The 20,015-nt window shown below is 45.3% G+C and overlaps 1 pseudogene; it reads right to left on the bottom strand.

The window, feature by feature from the left end:
* Positions 1 to 4,460: 4,460 nt before the first annotated feature.
* LOC140722436 (uncharacterized) lies at positions 4,461 to 19,771 on the bottom strand (annotated as a pseudogene).
* Between the last annotated feature and the right edge of the window lie 244 nt (positions 19,772 to 20,015).

Genomic DNA, 20,015 nt, shown 5'->3' with positions numbered 1-20,015 from the left:
TTATTTCAAGGCCGAAAAAGTAACCTGCCAAACAGAGCTCAATAGTTAACAAATACAACAAAGGCAATAAACACTTTCAGCAATATCGATATTGACTTTCTTAATGGAAATATCTTGGTTCTATTTCATTCAGTAAAATTCACAAAGATAAATAAGAACTGAAATGACAACTTTAGAAAAGTCTATTTTCAGTCAGACCCGCTTAGATTAACACTACCTCGGACAGAAGGAGGAAGAGGAATAACACACATGAGAAACAATCACACAACAGGCAGGTGAAACTTCGAAGTATATATTTTCATCAAAAATGAACAGGATTCAGCACTCCATGTGTGTATATGCAATCGTGAATAGAAATACAGACCAGAAAACTTAAATGAGAGGCCAACTCAGAAAAATAAATCATCACTCTGGAAGAAAACATTAACCAGTGGAATGAGTATGACCCTCCATGCGAGACATCCCAACGATCTGGGCAGACTAGATATTGACAAGGAAGCATCGAGCACCTGACTGGGTGTTGGAGACCTTTTCCCAGAAACAGAGGGGTTCATGCGGAAATACAGGACAAGCTGGTTAACAAAAAGAAAATAAAAGAAATACGGTTAAAAAAAAAGGCAATCAATGCAGAAAATGCCAAGAGAAACCAGCCGCAGTCCAACATATTCCAGGATCCTGCAGCAGTTTAATTCAATCTGATTACTTATGCAGTTACAATTAAGTGGCAAATATCATTCACCACAATCTTGCTTTAAAACACCAACTTATAAATGACCACTATAACTTCAGTATGGCAACATAAATTCAAGCCTGATCCAGTTAGGGACAAAATCTCATATTTTATATGACAATCAATACATTATTACAGATAGGATAATCTAAAATATCCACACGGATATAATATTATAGGATTACCAAGCAGGAACAACTCCCTCAATAGATATCACCATTCTCTACACACACATGTGCTTCCAGACAATGGGGCACCTCACCACAGGCATTGTTTCTGTCATCAGTCAGACAAACAAAAGATTTTCTCTGTCCATCTGCTTCCAAATGTTGCTATTCTGTCATTCGTTGCCACGCCCTGCTAATGATTCCCTTCTCCTCATCACATTCTTACCCCGACCATCGTCCAGAGCCTCAAACTCTGCCCTGTGCGGACCCGCCTCTGGTTTCTGACCCTGCTCTGTTGAACATCCAAACTGAGGGTTCCCATTCCGATTTCAGTCTTTAGGACAGTGGTGTTCACTGGCAACCTTTCAGAAGCAGAGAAAATGACCCAGAATGTGCAAATGAGCCCTGAATAAGGAGGTTAACTCACTATGTCATTCTTACTCGGCCCGGAGATTTGAGGGGCGAGCAATATCTCAGACAGAACTGCAGTCAGCTCGACTTGTTCAGTCTGCAGCAAATTCAAGGGAATTTCACCCACGGAATGGTGACTGGAACCCGTCACCACAGGGAGAGTGACAGATGAACAACAGGGGAGGATTTATAAGGACTGTCGTGGAACAGAATCACTAGCCGGGTCCAGCAGGCCTGAGTATAATAGCTGTGTTATAAATTCACTAAGTACCAAATCCAGAGTTTGAAACAAACTGACTTATTTGTCACAGATCCAGAATATTAAACTCCAGTCTCATTAAAGATGAATGTGCAGCAGAAGAAACTCCTCCCATGCCCAGTGACCAGGGTGCAGAACCGAGTGTGGTGAGCAGCAGCAATAATTGCAGAGTTCAGCACCGACAGACACTCTCGAAAGTGCATTCAGCAATGGTGATGGACAAATATCCAGCACGCAGCTTACTGAAGCTTTAACTCCAGTGTGAACCCGGCAGTGTGTCACAGGATTCACTGCTCATGTAACGGCCTCTCTGTAATGTTTCACTGCTGAGGTAATGGTTTCTCTGTAGCAGCAATGTTTAGGTTACGACCAGAGATAACAGGGTTTTGGCGTGCGGGGCTATCCAATGACAGAAGTATTCTTTCTTTTGAGTCTGGAAGAGATATTACTGCGGTCTTTTGCCGGGACGAGATGAGAAGATTCAAATGGAGAGAGTGGGCCCTTTTTCTTTTTTAAAAAAATTTTTCTTTACTAATGCTATGGTCAAAGTAAGAATTATAAAGCTCAATCGTTTAATCACATATTGTGTACTGTCTGCTATTTCGGGGTACTGATTTGTAACAGGGGACACATCAAGCAGCATCCACCCAAACGATACTGTGAAGCCTCAGTATCTCGAAGAATTTTCACTGGTACCAGGGTTGACCCTTCCTTTACTAATACAAACCCATCTGACATAAAATGATCGAATCCCTTCTTAACTCGGTCAGACCTCTCAGACCTTAACTGAGCCTGAAACAGAATGTACAGAACCCTGTGGGTTTATAGGTGCTTCAACATACTGACCACGGGCATTTGGGACTGCCTCCTATTCCTTTTTCTTCTTCAGGACGGAACAATTAACCATCATATGAGCAGCTTTCTTAGAATAGTAACAAGTAAGACCAGAATATTTCTCCTTCAACTGTTTCCCTTCATCTTTACTTTTGTCACTAGTCCCAGCTTTAATTTCTGGATTACCCTGGTTATCCCTGCTACTCTTTTGGAAACTCTTATTTGGGATAAACTTAACCTTATGAGTTAAAGCAAACTCATCTGCTAATCTAGCTGACTCCTGCAAAGTGGCAGCATCCTTTTCATCTAAATACGTCTTTATGTCATCAAGGATGCAACTTTTGAATTCTTCAATTAAAGCCAACTCTTTCAAGCTGTTAAAATCATCATTCACATTTTTACATGTGCACCAGTGGGTAATACACATAAACTTCTCATAAGCAAATTCCATAAAAGTCTGGTTGATAGATTTCCTCAAATTTCTAAACTTCTGCCTGTATGCTTCTGGAACCAACTCGTAAGCTTTGAGCACAGCCTGTTTCACGATGTCATAATCAGCTACTTCATCAACTGTCAAAGCAGAATAGGCTTGCTGAGCCTTCCCCTTAATTACACTTTGTAAGAGAATAGGCCATTTTATTTTTTGATTTGTTAAGAGGAGTTGTGGTTTCTTGATTATATTTATAACAGCATAACATTCTACTTCAAGTCAAGTCTAATCACTAATATTGTCATTTCGACCATAACTGCTGGCACAGTACATAGTAAAAATGAGACAACGTTTTTCAGGACAATGGTGTTACATGACACAGTAAAAAAACTACTTATCTGATTTTCTCAATATATACTTATTTGCCGTTTATACGTCTTTCGTATTATCTGTTTGCTAAAACCTCCACTGATTTGTATTTTTTATTGGAAAATCAATAAAAAGATTGAAAAATGAATGAAATGAGAATAGGCCAACCCTCGTTTGGCCACTTTAAACTCTGAGCAACCTTCTCAAAACGCTGAAAGTATTTATCAACCTCGGCCTCGTCAAACGCAGGTACCAATTTAACTTTCCGACTGGCCTCAAACTTATCACCAGAATACCTTTCCTGCAATCTTTCTATCCTTTCCAGCTCGAGCAGCCTCTGTCTTTCTGCTTCCTCGCTCTGTTTTTCTGCCTCTCTGGCCTCAAATTGCCTCTACCTTACCGTAGCTTAAATCTTTAGATTTTCTAACTTCTACGGGAGCTAAAGCTCACGAGGTTTACTTTCAGGAAACACCTCCAACTCCTCCACTTTAAACACACCCTCAGATATATAATGTTCAGCTGTTATCCTCTGCAACTGTGCCCTCCTCTTTGTCAATTTCACCTTAGCAAGTTTTAACCTTCTAGCAATACTCAACAACTCAATACTTCTGGCGTCATCTAATGCCTCAGAGGTTGGCGCTTCCACAATCCTATCAGAATCCGCTGCTGATTTTCCACACACAAATAAATCAAATGGGATTTCCCCAATGAAGTCGATAATAAATCAATCAATACGCCCCAAATGAGTACATATTTCGGATGCAGGCCCCAATTTTATTACGAACCATATCACTTTAGAAACAAACAAGCGGCAATAGAGTTCACACTGGAGTCTGGTTTTTATGTAAAAACCACTGTCTTTATTAGTATCTACTTATTATATAGAAACTTGAGCAAGATAAACAAAAGTTAACAGGGTACTGTGTATATGTGTGTATAAATTTAACTCCCAAACTATTGAGATTAGGGGAATCGGGGCTTGGTAATGTATGAAAGTTCAGTTCATTCATGGAATAGGTGATGAAAGAGATATTTGTAATCCAGGTTAAATGTCGAGAGAAGGCAATTATGTCGAATTCCATAGGTTCCACGGTGGTAAAACGAGAGAACAGTCGCTGTAGATTTTATCCGTCGTTCCAAATCCACATACAAATGATTACCGAAAGTGACTTCTCACAAGGCGTATTGTCTTCAAGTGTATTACCACGCCACACCCAGACAAGGGGTAACGCATCAGTGGTCTTCACAGGATACCCCAAATCAGATCCACTCTCATGGATCAAACCAGATGACCACCACACATTCGATGTACTTTATGCCGAATCGATAATTAACCCACCCTTGTGGGCATAGGAAAGTCACAAATAGTGACCCTTGGCTACTAGTTCCTTTCTGTCGACTGTTCCATTTCCCCTCCTTCGTTTCTGCCTGACTCTGAGTGTCTGTGTCCTCGGTTAATACTAAACAAGCTGCGAACGACTTAAACAAGTTGCAAGTCAGACTCTCTCTCTCTCTCTTATAAAATAACAGTCCACAGCAAACGAAACCTAAGGATTCATAACAACGACCACTCCCTAGTGTGAACTGACTGGTGTGCCAGTAGTTGGGATGACTGAATGAATCCTTTCCCACATTCTTAGCAGCTGAACGGCTTCTCTCCAGTGTGAACTCGCAGATGACTCTGAAGGCTGGATGACTGAGTGAACCCCTTCCCACATTCTGAGCAGTTGAATGGCTTCTCATCAGTGTGAGCTCGATGATGAACCAGTAAGTTGGATGACTTAGTGAATCTCTTTCCACAGACGGAGCAGATGAACGGCTTCTCCCCAGTATGAACTCGCTGATGACTCAGTCGGGTGGATGAGTGAGTAAATCCCTTCCCACAGACCGAGCAGATGAACGGCTTCTCCCCAGTGTGAACTCGCTGATGACTCTGTAGGTGGGATAACCGAGTGAATCCCTTCCCACAGACTGAGCAGGTGAACGGCCTTTCCCCAGTGTGAACTCGCTGGTGAGTCTGTAGGTTGCATGACAGAGTGAATCTCTGCCCACATTCTGAGCAGGTGAACGGCTTCTCACCACTGTGAGCTCGATGATGTACCAGTAAGTTGGATGACAGAGTGAATCTCTTCCCACAGACGGAGCAGGTGAACGGCTTATCCCCAGTGTGAACTCGCTGATGACTCTGTAGGTGGGATGACTGAGTGAATCTCTTCCCACAGACTGAGCAGGTGAACGGCTTATCCCCAGTGTGAACTCGCTGATGACTCAGTAGGTAGGATGAACGAGTGAATCTCTTCCCACATTCTGAGCAGGTGAACGGCCTCTCCCCAGTGTGAACTCGCTGATGACTCAGTAGGTCGGATGAACGAGTGAATCTCTTCCCACATTCTGAGCAGGTGAACGGCTTCTCCCCAGTGTGAACTCGCTGATGACTCTGTAGGTTGGATGACTGAGCGAATCTCCTCCCGCAGTCCGAGCAGGTGAATGGCCTCTCCCCAGTGTGAACTCGCTGATGACTCAGTAGGTCGGATGAATGAGTGAATCTCTTCCCACATTCTGAGCAGGTGAACGGCTTATCCCCAGTGTGAACTCGCTGATGACTCTGTAGGTGGGATGACTGAGTGAATCCCTTCCCACATTCGGAACAGGTGAATGGCCTCTCCTCAGTGTGAACTCGCTGATGACTCAGTAGGTAGGATGAACGAGTGAATCGCTTCCCACATTCTGAGCAGGCGAACGGCCTCTGTCCAGTGTGAACTCGCAGATGACTCTGAAGGCTAGATGACTGTGTGAATCCCTTCCCACAGTCCGAGCAGGTGAATGGCCTCTCTCCAGTGTGAACTCGCTGGTGTCTCTGTAGATGGGATGAGTGAGTGAATCCCTTCCCACATTCTGAGCAGGTGAACGGCCTTTCCCCAGTGTGAATTCGCAGATGACTCTGAAGGCTAGATGACTGTGTGAATCCCTTCCCACAGTCCGAGCAGGTGAATGGCCTCTCCCCAGTGTGAACTCGCCGGTGTCCCTGAAGATGGGATGAGTGAGTGAATCCCTTCCCACATTCTGAGCAGGTGAACGGCTTCTCCCCAGTGTGAACTAGCTGATGACTCAGTAGGTGAGATATCTGTCTGAATCCCTTTCCACATTCTGAGCAGGTGAACGGCTTCTCCCCAGTGTGAACTCGCTGATGACTCTGTAGGTTGGATGACTGAGTGAATCTTTTCCCGCAGTCCGAGCAGGTGAATGGCTTCTCCCCAGTGTGAACTCGCTGATGACTCAGTAGGGTGGATAAGTGAGTGAATCCCTTCCCACAGACTGAGCAGATGAACGGCTTCTCCCCAGTGTGAACTCGCTGATGACTCAGTAGGCTGGATGACCGAGTGAATCCTTTCCCACAGTCTAAGCAGGTGAATGGCCGCTCGCCAGCGTGAGTTGACTGATGTCTCAGTAGGGGAGTTAATTTAGTGAATCCCTTCCCACAGTCCGAGCAGGTGAACGGCTGCTCTCCAGAGTGAACTCTCTGGAGAGCCATTATGTGAGATGACCGAGTAAATCCCTCCCCACAAATTCAGCAGATGACCTGCCTCTGCCCAATGGAAACTGACTGTTGTGTCCACAGGTGGGATAACCGACTGAATCTCCTCTCTCACAAAGAACAGGTGAACGTTCTTGCCCAGCGTGAATTTGCTGATGTAACTTCAATTGAGGTGACCGAGTGAATCCATTCCCAATGTCTGAGCAGGTGAACGGCCTTTCTCCTGTGGAAAATGACCGGCTTGACAGTTGGCCAGATGACCTAGTGGATCCCTCCCCACAGTCTGAGCAGGAAGGACGGACGACTCCACTTTATAAATATCTAATAGAGACAGCAAAATTGGCGTGCCGTGTTTGAGATTCCTGAAGACAAATTCCTTCTCGTTTTTAACCTGTAAAAAGATTTACAAAATCCATCAATGGGTGTAGTACAACATTTCAGATGAGATCACTTTAGTGGCCAAGGTGTGATCTGACATCACACTCTGGCTTCTCCCAAAGACAGTGTCTCATCCAATTTACTATCTCGTCTTGAATGCTGAGTGACCGAACCTTCTGGATCAACCTCCCATATGAGACTTTGCAAAGTGCCTTCCTAACGTCCATGTAGACAACATCTACTGCCTTGCCTTCATCCACTTCACTGATAACTTCCTCGAGAGACTCTATAAGATTGGCTAGACATGACCTACCATGCACAAAGCCATGCTGTCTATTTTTAATCAGTCCACATCTATCCAAATACTTTTATCCAGTTCCTGCATATACTTTCCTATAACTTTCCCAGTACTAATGTCAGACTCACCAATGTACAATTTGATAGATTATTTTTAGAGTCTTCCTTGAACAGCAGAACAACATTGGCTGCCCTCCAATCCTCCAGTCCCTCACCTGTCACTGAGGATGATTTAAATATCTGTGCTTGGGCCGCTACAATTTCTGCACTTGTCATCCGTAGAGTCACAGGGAACAACTTGTCAGGCCCTGGGGATTGATCCACACTAATTTGCCTTAAGACAGCAAACGCCTCCACCACTGTAATCTGTACAGGGTCCATGAAGCTTTACCTCACTTCTATAGACTCTGTGTCCATCTCCTGTGTAAATACGGATGAGGAAAAACTCTCCCACATCTATTTTGTCTCCTCATATGGATTACCATTCTGATCTTCGAGAGGATTAATTTTTCCCTTGCAATCTTTTTGCCCTTAACATATCTGCAGAATCCATTAGGATTCTCCTTCACCTTGTTTGCTGGGGCAACCTCATGCCTTCTTTTATTTCTTTCATAAGAGTTCACTTGAATTTCATGTAGTTCATAAGTGCCCCATTTATTCCTCTCTGCCTGTACATGGTCTGAACGTCCTTTTTATTGATCTGGGAGAGGAAAGTCAAAGGGGTGATAGAGCTGCATGCTGGGAGGTGGGGTAGGTGGGGGTAAACTAAAGTTGCAGGGGGAATGGGAGCCTGAATGGTAGTGGAGAGGTTGTGGAGACAGTTATTGTTCAGTCCTCAGACAAAGTCAGGAATAAAAACGTTGAGCATGGTGCAGTGAATATGCTGAGCCCTGAATATTACAGTACAAGGAGCAGCGTAGGAAAGGTGGATGTGTTCAGGACATGGATCAACACCTGGAATCAACACTAGGATCTGGCAACTGTGGACTGGGACAGGCTGCTTTATGGCAAACGTGTGCTTGGTAAATGGGAGACCTTCAAAGTAAAATCTTGAAAGTACAAAGCGGGTATGTGCTTGTCAGAATAAAAGGTAAAGATAGAAACTATAGGGAAAACATGGATTTCAAGAGATATTGAGACCCTGGTGAAGCACAAAATGAATGGAGTTGCATAACAGGGATAGGCAGGCAGTTTCTTATGGAGCATAAGAAATGCAAGAGAACACATAAGAAGTAAATCAGGATGTCTAAAAGAGGATGTCTAAAATGTGTGGGAGTCCCACACATTGATTGGGACTTCCATACTGTTAAAGGTCTAGATGGGTTAGAGTTTGAGAAATGTGTTCAGCAAAGTTTTCTAAAACAATATATAGATATACCAACTAGGGAGGATGTAATATTAGATCTCCTATTAGGAAGTGAGTTAGGGCAGGTGACGGAAGTGTGTGTAGGGGTACACTTTGTTTCCATTGTTCATAACGTCATTAGTTTCAACTTGATCATGGATAAAGATAGATCTGGTCCTCGGGATGAAGTTATAAACTGGAAAAAGAGCCAAATTTGAAGAAATGAGAAAGGATGTAAAACGCGTAGATTGGAACAAGTTATTCTCTGGCACGGATGTGATTGGTAATTGGGAGGCCTTCAAAGGAGAAATTTTGAGAGTGCAGATTTTTTTTTTTGTTCCTGTTAGGGTTAAAGGCATAACGAACAACTATAAGGAACCTTGGTTCTCGAGGGATATTGGAACTCTGATAAAGGAGAAGAGATATATGTATAACATTTACATGCAACAGGGAGGAAATAAGATGCTTGAGGAGTATAAAAAGAGTAAGAAAATACTTAAGAAAGAAATCAGGAGGGTTAAAAGAAGACATGAGGTTGCTTTGGCAGTCAGGGTGAAGAATAATCCTAAGAGCTTCTACAGGTATGTTAAGAACAAAGGGATAATAAGGGATAAAATTGGTCTCCTGAAGATCAGAGTCGTCGGCTATGTATGGAACCAAAAGAAATGGGAGAGATATTAAATGGGTTTTTTTTTTTTGCATCTGTATTTATTAAGGAAACTTGAATGGAGTCTATGGAAACAAGGCAAACAAGTCGGGAGGTCATGGAACATACAGATTGAAGAGGAGGAGGTGCTTGCTTTCTTGAGGTAAATCAGAGTAGATAAATCCCCTGGACCTGACAGGGTATTCACTCGGACTTTGAAGGAGACTGGTGTTGAATTTGTAGGGGCCCTGGCAGAAATATTTATAATGTCGATATCCACGGGTCAGGTGCCGGAGGTGCTCTGGTAGTTCCATTGTTTAAAAGTGGGTCAAAAATTAAGCCGGGAAATTATAGGCCGGTAAGTTTGACATCAGTAGTAGGTACATTATTGGAAGGAGTACTAAGAGATAGGGTCTACAAGTATTTGGATAGACAGGGACTTATTAGGAAAAGTCAGCATGGATTTGTGCATGATAGGTCATGTTTAACCAATCTATTAGCGTTTTCTGAGGGAGTTACCAGGAAAGTGGATGAAGGGAAGGCAGTGGATGTTGTATACATGGACTTCAGTAAGTCTTTTGACAAGGTCCCACATGGGAGGTTAGTTAGGAAGATTCATTTGCTAGGTATACATGGAGAGATAGTATATCGGATTAGACATTGGCTCAATGGAAGAAGCCAGAGAGTGGTAGTGGAGGATTGATACGCTGAATGGAGGCCTGTGACTAGTGGTGTGCCACAGGGATCAGTGCTGGGTCCATTGTTCTTTTCCATCCATATCAATGATCTGGATGATAATGTGGCAAATTGGATCAACAAATATGCTGATGATACAAAGATTGGAGGTGTAGTTGACAGTGAGGAAGGATTTCAAAGATTGCAGACGGTTGCAGGAATGGGCTGCAAAAATGGCAGATGCAGTTTAATGCGGACAAGTGTGAGGTATTGCACTTCGGAAGGTCAAACCAAGGTAGAACATACAAGGTAAATGATAGGACACTGAGGAGTGCAGTAGAACAGAGGGATCTGGAAGTATAGATTCATAATTCCCTAAAAGTTGCGTCACAAGTAGATAGGGTTGTAAAGAGAGCTTCTGGTACATTGGCCTTTATGAATCAAAGTATTGAGTATAAGAGTTGGAATGTAATGGTGAGGTTGTATACGACATTGGAGAGACCGAATTTGGAGTATTGTGTGCAGGTTTGGTCACCTAATTACAGGAAGGATATTGATAAGGTTGGAAGAGTGCAGAGAACTTTTAGATGGATGTTGCCGGGACTTGAGAAACTGAGTTACAGAGAAAGGTTGAATAGGTTAGGACTTTATTCCCTGGAGCGTAGGAGAATGAGGGGTGATTTGATAGAGTAGTATAAAATTATGGTGGGTATAGATAGAGTGAATGCAAGCAGGCTTTTCACACTGAGGCTAGGGGTGAAAAAAACAGAGAATTTTAAAGGGAACATGGCGGGGGGGGGGGGTGGGGTGCTTCTTCACACAGAGACTGCTGGGAGTGTGGAATGAGCTGCCAGATGAAGTGGTGAATGCAGGTTCACTTTTAACATTTAAGAAAAACTTGGGACAGGTATATGGATGAGAGGGTTATGGAGGGATAAGGTCCAGTTGCAGGTCAGTGGGACTAGGCAGAAAAATGATTTGGCACAGCCAAGAAAGGCCAAAAGGCCTGTTTCTGTGTTATAGTGTTCTTTGGGTCTACGGACCTAGCCATCCAGCAGTATCTTAAAAAGACCCTATCGTTTCCACCTCCATCAGCGCCATCGACAGTCCATTCCACGCACACCATTTTCGTAAAAAAAAAACTACCCCGACATCTCCTCTGTACCCACTTACAAGCTCCTTAAAACTATGCCCTCTCGTGCTAGCCATTTCAGCCCTGCGAAAAAGCCTCTAACTATCCACACGATCAATGCCTCTCATTATTTTATATCCCTCTATCAGGTCACCTCTCCTCCTTGGTCGCTCCAAGGAGAAAAGGCGGAGTTCACTCAACCTATTCTCATAAGGCCTGCTCTCCAATCCAGGCAACATCCTTGTAAATCTCCTCTGCACCATTTCTATGGTTTCCACATCCTTCTTGTAGTGAGGCGACCAGAATTAAAAACAGTACTCCAAGTGGGGTCTGACCAGGGTCCTACATAGCTGCAACATTACCTCTCGGCTCTTAAACTGAATCCCATGACTGAGGAAAGCTAATGCGTTGTATGTCTTCTTAACTACAGAGTCAACCTGCGTAACTGCTCTGAGTGCCTTATGGACTCGAACCCCAGGATCCTGCTGATCCTCATATAAAGAAGACCATTAATGAGGATCTGAAACCCAGAAATATCCCAGTTACAAACGGCACTTGGCATTTCAGTACTGTTGATGTATGTACAGTATGGGATGAGGTGGAGAGCGCGGGGTGTGACGAGAGGGAAGGAGAGAGAGAGAGGGAGGGAGGAAGGGAGAGGGGAACAGGGGTGTGTTGAGAGAGAGTGAGAGAGAGCGAAGAGGGGGAACGCTTAGGACGAGCGGTGCATTTAGAGGGTGAGATAGAGGAGAAGACCGTGTGGGATACGGATGCCAACAGGGAGATTGCTTGGGAGAGCGAGGGGGAGAGGGTAGGACATTGGGAAAGAGATAGCGAGGGAGAGGGTTAAAAATGGAGGAGGTTACAGACAGGCAGAGGTGAGTGAGTGAGAAAGACGAGTCTGAGTGAGGTGAGAGGGTGCATGAGAGAGGAGGAGATGGAGAGGGGAAGACAGAGGGTGACTGAGATTGGGAGTGGGATGACAAGTGATGGGGTAGAGACAGGGAATGTGGGATAGGAGAGAGAATGGAAGAGTAAGAGAAACAGATGGACAGAGGGGAGAGAGTGTGAGAGAAATTAAAACAGGCATGAGAGAGTGAAGAGATGAAGAGAGACGAGAGAGGAGTACGATTTGTTAAAAGAGGAGTAGAGACAGTGGTGGGAGTAGAAAGCGAGGAAAGGGTGATAGAGAGTGGGAGACTGGTCGAATAGGGGTGTAACAGAGGGGTAGAGAAGGGGGAGAGGGAGAACGGCGATGAGGAACCAAGGATGATTGAGAGGGGCGATGATGAGGGAGAGGCGAGACGGTGAGGGCGAGAGGGAGAAAGAAGTAAGCACTGGGGTAGAGGGCTGGATGATGAAGAGGGACTGGGAGGAGGGAGTGGTGAGGGAGAGGCGGTAAGTAGCCAGGGGTGAGAGAGAAAGGCGAGGAGATAGTGTGTCTGATTAGAATTGTTAGACTAAATATTTATTCAGTCCGCAGTTGCTGGGTCGTTAATCACATATGTTCACCAGTCACCGAACAAGTCCACCATGCGATTACGTTTCCAAGCCGGGAGTTTTACCGCGTACGGTTCCGGTCTCCATTTCCGACAGCGGGGAGTTTGACCGGGTACGGATCAGGTCTCCATTTCGGACAGCGGGGAGTTTGACCGCGTACGGTTCCGGTCTTCATTTCGAACAGCGGGGAGTTTGACCACGTACGGTTCAGGTCTCCATTTCCGACAGCGGGGAGTTTGACCACGTCGTGTTCGGGTCTCCACTTCGGACAGCGGGGAGTTCGACCATGTACGGTTCCGGTCCCCATTTCGGACACGGGGAGTTTGACCGCATAAGGAGACCTACTGCAATTCGCAGGACGATGTCAACCGCAGCTAATGCCGGGGTGTTTCCTGTTCAGATGACGTGAGGAAGGTGTTGATCTCAGGTTTGTGTAAATCCAGGGCTGGTTGCAGTGGGAAAGGGCCGGGCCCGAGCCGGACAGCTGGAGGCTCCGGGCTCTCCAGTCTTGCATACCTGATTTTAGTTTTGCACTGAGTCGAGATTGCGGGATCAGTTTGCTCTGATTCCCCAAGCTGGGAGGGTGGACGTGGGTGAAGGGGTCCTGTCTATGTGTCGGTGTGGGGTGAATGGTCAGAAGGGTGTGGGGCCACTGGCGGGACGGAGGGTGGTTTGGGTACTGTGGGTGATCGGAAGTAACATGACATGGGTGGGTGGGAAAGGGGTAAATTACGTTGTCAACGAGGGTGGATCTGGTCCAATGAATCAGTCAGCTCAGCTCGCGTGTCCTTTCAGGAGGCCACAATTCTCTCTTCATTTTAATTACTGACTAATCTTCCTGATAACATTGAGTTTGTTACAGAGCCCCAGGGTCTGCAAACAGATGATTGGTAGGAAGCAGAGGGTGAGAGGCTGTTTCATGAACTCGAGTCCCGAACTTAGTGACGTTCCCTGGGGTTACGCCCGTTGCTACTTGTCATCTAGGTCAATAATTTAATTGAGAAAGTATAGGGTATGGGTAGAGAGTTTGCAGCAAGTTCAAACAATTACTCTTTTTAAAAGACAGTCAGTATAAACACTCTCCTCTCTTTCCCTCTCCCCACTCAGAACTGACCAAAAGTTACTTCAGGAGATGCAAGATCTAGAACTGAGTAAACACTGTGAGTGAGAGGGACTGGTTTTAAACGGCTGTGCTGCTCGAAGCATATTACCAGACCTGAAGTGATTGGAACTGGGTCTGACAGAGGCATATCTGTTACTTCTGGGCACATTCAGTCTCACTCCAACTATTTCCTACCTTCCTTTGTACAGGTATGTAATGTCTAAAGGACCAGTGTTTGAGTAAATGAGACTCACCAAACTTTGTCCTAACTAAATCCTGGCATCTCCGAGTCAGATGGGTCCTCTCCAGTTCATTCTCACAATCCCCGGGCTGGTACACTTGTTGCTGTTCCCTCGTCTTCAGCTGTGGTTTGCTTCCAGTTGGGTTTTTCTTCCAATAAATCTCTCACCGCAGGTCTAACTTTAACATGAAAGATAATGAAGTACATTATCAATAAAAAGGAGTACCAAACTTTTCTACTAAATGTTACTAAAAACAAAACTGACTGATATTTAAACTTTGAAGGCAGATGTAATGATCTCAGTGGACAACTTTTTATTGACCCTCACACATCACAGAACGATATGGGATAAGAAGGAGCCATCATACAGTCCTGGTAAGACAGAAGTCACAGGAACAGAATTAGGTGATTCGATCCATCTGGTCTGCCCCACCACTCAAACATGTCTGAGATTGATTCCAACACCATATTCCTGCCTTCCTCCTGCAACCCTGAAGTGACTTAGCAGTCATGAATATGTAATCTATGTCATAAATACACTCAATGGCACCATCAACCTACCTCTGCGGCAACAGATTCTACAGATCAGACAGCTTTTGGCCATTTTTGTTCTCATCTCAATTTTAAACGGAAGCATTTTTATTCTGAGATTGTGCTGTAAGATTACAGACACTCCGTCTGATGGAACCATCCTCTCCATGACCACTGGATCCAGGCTTTTCAGCATCCGGTAGGTTTCCTTAACCACACTCCACCCCCCCCCCCCCCCACCACCCCCATCGACCCTCTGAACTCCATTAAGCACAGGTCCAGAACCATCAAATGCTCCTCATACATAAAGCCAATTATTCCTGTGATTATTCTTGTAAACCTTCTTAGCAATAACTGCACTGAACACATTTCCTGGAATAACAGACAAATTGGTAGCAGGATAATTTTCAGGGAAAAGTTGTGCTTTCTTTAATGTTCTACTATCACAGATGAGTCATTTCCATTCCCAGGTTAAAACAGGTGCATTTCAGGAAATATAAACCAGTCCAGGGTGAATGTAATAAAAAGAAACTGGAATTACCAGAAACTCTAAGCAGGTAAGGAACACCTGGGGGGAGAGGAACAAACTTTACAATTCAGTTTAATAATGTTTTGTCAGAATGACTTCAAACGTTTACAGTTTTTAGTGCAGATCTCCAGCAACCTGAGATTCTGCCTGATTTCCACCGAGTGACAGACAGGTGACAGCGGGGGGGGGGGGGGGGGGGGGAGGGGGGGAATTTCCAAACACAGTTTGAACACCAAAACTCACGAGTCTATTTCTATTGTTGTAAACACAGATCAACACATTTAGTCATAGCCTCTCCCTGTGAGGATGGACTGGTAACCCATCTTCTCCTCAGTAGAAGTGTTTGCTTCCAAAGGAACTCCAGAAAAAAAAACACATCTGATCCCAGACCAGGAATACTCTCTCAACACCTCTTAAGTCCAAGCAGCTCGATTCCTGCGTCCTTTTTACCTGGATCAAAAACTGTGATATCCACTTCCCAACCTCACAGTGTCAAACAGCTGAACCTGTCATTTAACAACCCTGAGAGTCTCACACATCGTCCCCCACCCATCTCACAATCCCGGATTTCCCCACAACCAATGTCCAGCTGCTCGAAATTTCTGCTTCATTGCAGAAGGACGACTATCCAGCCCCATCTGTAGAAGCACAATCCAATGTTAAAGCTAAATCATCCACAGTTCCATATGGCTGGAACGCTGATCACAGGATTATAGCCCAAGTACCAACTCTCCCAGTACTCTTTGATGCCAGTAAAATGCTGCAGTGTGTCAGCCCGTCACTGTTCATAAACTAGCACCTCCACACCAATGCACAACAGAACTGGGACCTGATGACCCTCCGGCATTCCAGCTAACAATAACCGATTCTGAAAATGACTCAGCCAGGCCAAAGGTACAAAAGAACACTTCACAATGAAGACAAAGGTTGGAGGAAAGATTGCTGATGTATAACATTGAGGTGTGGGATAAAGGTTGGACAGAAGTTCACCCAAATGGTAGTTCTATATCACTGAAGCGGGCGGGAGTGGGGGTTAGGAGACTGGGCAGAGGTTGAACAAGATGGGCAGGGATGAGCAGATGGAACCAGGTGGGAGAAGGGATTAAGGACTATCACTGATGGTCCTCAAGCAACACACAGATACTGAATTAATAGTACATACTACTGCATAAAAGATTCTAAAATGACGAAGTTAGAGCAAACAATAAGAACGCTGCCATATATACTTTGACGCTCACCAATTTTTATATCAACACACCATAGAAAATTTCCCATCCAGATACATCACGACTTTGCATGGTAACTCCTCTGCCCGTGACTGTGAGGAACTGCAGAAACTTTTGGATACAGATCAGCATATCACAGAAACCATTCTCCCCCCTGGACTTCCCAGTCCCTCGGTAAAGCAGGCAGTGAAATCAAAGATCCCCACAACCTGGGACGTTCTCCTTTCTCACCCACCCCAGTCCGGAAGAAGACACAACAGCCATAGAGGTCCAGGACAAATGCAAGGAGCGCTTCAGGGCCAACATCAGATCTCCCCAGCACAACCTAGCGGAGGCATCACCACCCATCCGGGAACTATCAACACACCACGTGATCTTGCGTCACAAGGCGGAGGGCGGGATAGATCTGCAGCACACAGCCTCACGTGACCTATTGGCGGGAATACCATTTCAATTCTGCGGAAATAGACAGCCTGGGCTCCTGGTTTGTATCATTCAATGCAGATTAAGTGAAGTCGACACATTTTTGACGAGGCCATATAACTGGGTACTAAAGGAGTAATTGGCCCTCAGTTCGGGGCTCACGACCAACATCGGATCTCCCCGCTGGGGATCGGTCTCAATACTCACCGATGGGAAAGTGATATTTGCGGCCCGCAGAGAGTGATCCCGACCCCGGCTCCTCCCAGTGGCCACACATTTTAATTCCATGTCCCATTCCCATTCTGATATGCCTGTCAATGGCCTCCTCTACTGTAAAGATGAATCCACACTCAGGTTGGAGGAACAACACCTTTTTTACCGGCTGGGTAGCCTCCAACCTGATGGCATGAACATTGACTTCTTTAACTTCCGTTAATGCCCCACCTCCCCGTCTTACCCCATCCCTGACATACTTAGATGTTTGTTCTTTTTTTCTCTCTCTGCCCATCACCCTGCCTGTTCCCCATCTCCTTCTGGTGCTTCCCTCCCCCTTTCTTTCTCCTGAGCCCTCCCGTCCCATGATCCTTTCCCTTCTCCAGCTCTGTATGACTTTCGCCAATCACCTTTCCAGCTCTTGGCTTCATCCCATCCCCTCCGGCCTTCTATCATTTCGCATTCCCCCCTCCCATCACTACTTTCAAATCTCTTAGTATCTCTCCTTTCAATTAGTCCTGAAGAAGGGTCTCGGCCCGAATCGTCGACAGCGCTTCTCCCTATAGATGCTGCCTGTCCTGCTGTGTTCCACCAGCATTTTGTGTGTATTGTTTGAATTTCCAACATCTGCAGATTACCTCGTGTTGGTCTTGGAAATGTTGAATTTTGTTCCTCAGTCAAATAGTTGACTCACTTTGGGGACAAGTGGGCTCCAAGCACCGGTCCCTACAACACCCACTGGGACATCCCTCAGTGAACAAATCTGTATTTGTCCATCACACGTAATAAAACCTGATATGGTAAGAGTCATCGTCCAGTCATGGAAAGACGCAAGACAGAGGAACAGAATTAGGAAATTCGGTCCATCGAGTCTGCTCCACCACTCAACCATGGCTGATATTTATTTCAACACCATATTCCCTCCTTTTCCATTTCGTATCGTTTCAGCTAAGATTGTAATGGCTGCCTTTACCCTTCCTTGTGCTGCATTCAACAAATTCTCTGTTATTTCTTGGTAACAAAAACAAAATTCAGAAATAACTCAGTAAGGCAAAATACTTCACAATGAAGACAACGGTAGGAGAAAGATTGTTGATGAATAATCATTGGTGGGATACAGTCCGGACAGAGGTTGAACAAGATGGTTAATATTTCTCATTGAGATGGTGAGATACAGGCTGGACAGAGGTTGAACAAGGTGGTTGATATTTCTCAATGAGGTGGTGGGATACAGGCTGGACAAAGATTGAACAAGGTGGTTGATATTTCTCATTGAGGAGGTGGGATACAGGCCGGGCAGAGGTTGAACCAGATCGGCAGGGGATGAGCAGATGGAGCCAGATGGGAGAATGGGATGAAGGGCGATCTCTGATGTTCCTGCCGCAATACACAGACCCTGAAATAATAGTACGCACTAGTAGATAACAGATTCCAATATAACAAATCCAGAACAAACAATAAGAACTTTGGTATATGTCCTTTTCTACCCTACACACTTTTTCAATGCACCGCAGAAAGTATTCCATCCCGATTCTTCATATATTCGTACGGCTACTGCTCTTCCTTTAACTGAATAAAATAGTGGAGAACTGTGGACACAGCTGAGCACATCATAGATACCAACCTCCCCTCCGTGGACTCTGTCAACACTTCTCACTACCACAGTAAAGCAAACAACATAATGAAAGATCCCTATAACCCTGAACATTCTCATTTCTAATGCCCCATAGGGGAGAAGAGAAAATAAAACAGAAACATTCCACCAGGCTCAAGGACGGTGTCCATTCTGCTGTTAGAAGCGAACAGCGTGATGAGTGGACTCCTGACCTCACAGTCTAAATCGATGTGACCTTGCACCACATATCTACCTGCACTGCACTTTCTCTGTAACCAGAATGATTTGTTTTACCTCAATGTACTACTGCAATGTATTGATCTGTGTGGAGAATACCGGAGACACGATTTTCACTCTACCTCTGTACATGGAAAACAAAATAAAGATTCCCCATTTCAATCGTGTGGAAATATTAGACAGCCTGGGTTGCTCCTTTGGAAATTCCGCAGGGAGTGTACAATTCAGAGAAACTCAGGTAAATGAAAAAAATAGTTAATTCTCGAATTAATAGGGCCAGATGACCGGAAAAGCTTTCAGCATTTTGACAAGTCGTAGTCATGGAAAGAAGATGGAAATAAACTTCCCAGCACCCCGGGAGGACGTGAGAGATCTGGATCTCACTGTCCTGTCTGAACGGGGAAAGATTAAACTACTCACACAGTGTCCCGAGGGTGCGATTATTCTGTTTAACCCTCTGACTGCAAGAACACAACAGGCCGAACGGCCGCTTCCAGTGTGCTGGAAATATGTAAAACAATTATCGACCCCAGGCGTCGATCCAGGTGAAGTTTGGATCCGATACCGGGCCGGGTGATGGAGGTAAAGTTCCCCAGGTACATCTTAATGGATGGGTTCAGTCTCGGCATCACCACCTCATCCCGCTCCTGGGACCAGAACACCAGGGGCTGAGCGGCGGCTCACCTCAGACGGTTCGGTGTAAAGGTCCCATAACCCGGACCGACCACGACAGGTTGTGTCCAGGAAGCGGGACGAGGCCGCCAGTTCAAGGAAGTTGACGGGACTCTCTGCCCAGCATCAGGTTCCCTTCCCCCGGGATCGGATTCAGCACTCACCGATGTGAAATTGTCGGTCGCGTTCACCCCTAGTGACCGGCCTCAATACTCACCGATGAGAACGTGATCAATTTGCCCCGGAGACAGCGATCGGACCATCCGCTCCCAGCAATCGATCCGCTTCAACAGAGAACTGAAAGAAAACCCCGCCCATCCGGAGTCTGTGAGAGCGGGGGCGGGGCCTCGGAAGCGAAAACCTGAGATACTGCAGATCTGCGTTTGAAATGGGAATGAGAATCTGGATCACGTGACAGGTGGAGGGACTCCCACCTGAACCGGTGATTCAGCTCCTCGCCCCTCACACGCTGTCAGACCTACCTGCCGCATTTTACACCAGCTACATTTTTGATTTTT

Source organism: Hemitrygon akajei, unplaced genomic scaffold (genome assembly GCF_048418815.1).
Source record: "Hemitrygon akajei unplaced genomic scaffold, sHemAka1.3 Scf000077, whole genome shotgun sequence".
Lineage (NCBI taxonomy): Eukaryota > Metazoa > Chordata > Chondrichthyes > Myliobatiformes > Dasyatidae > Hemitrygon > Hemitrygon akajei.
Note: the sequence above shows the minus strand (reverse complement) of the source record. Positions and strands in the feature narration are given on the sequence as shown.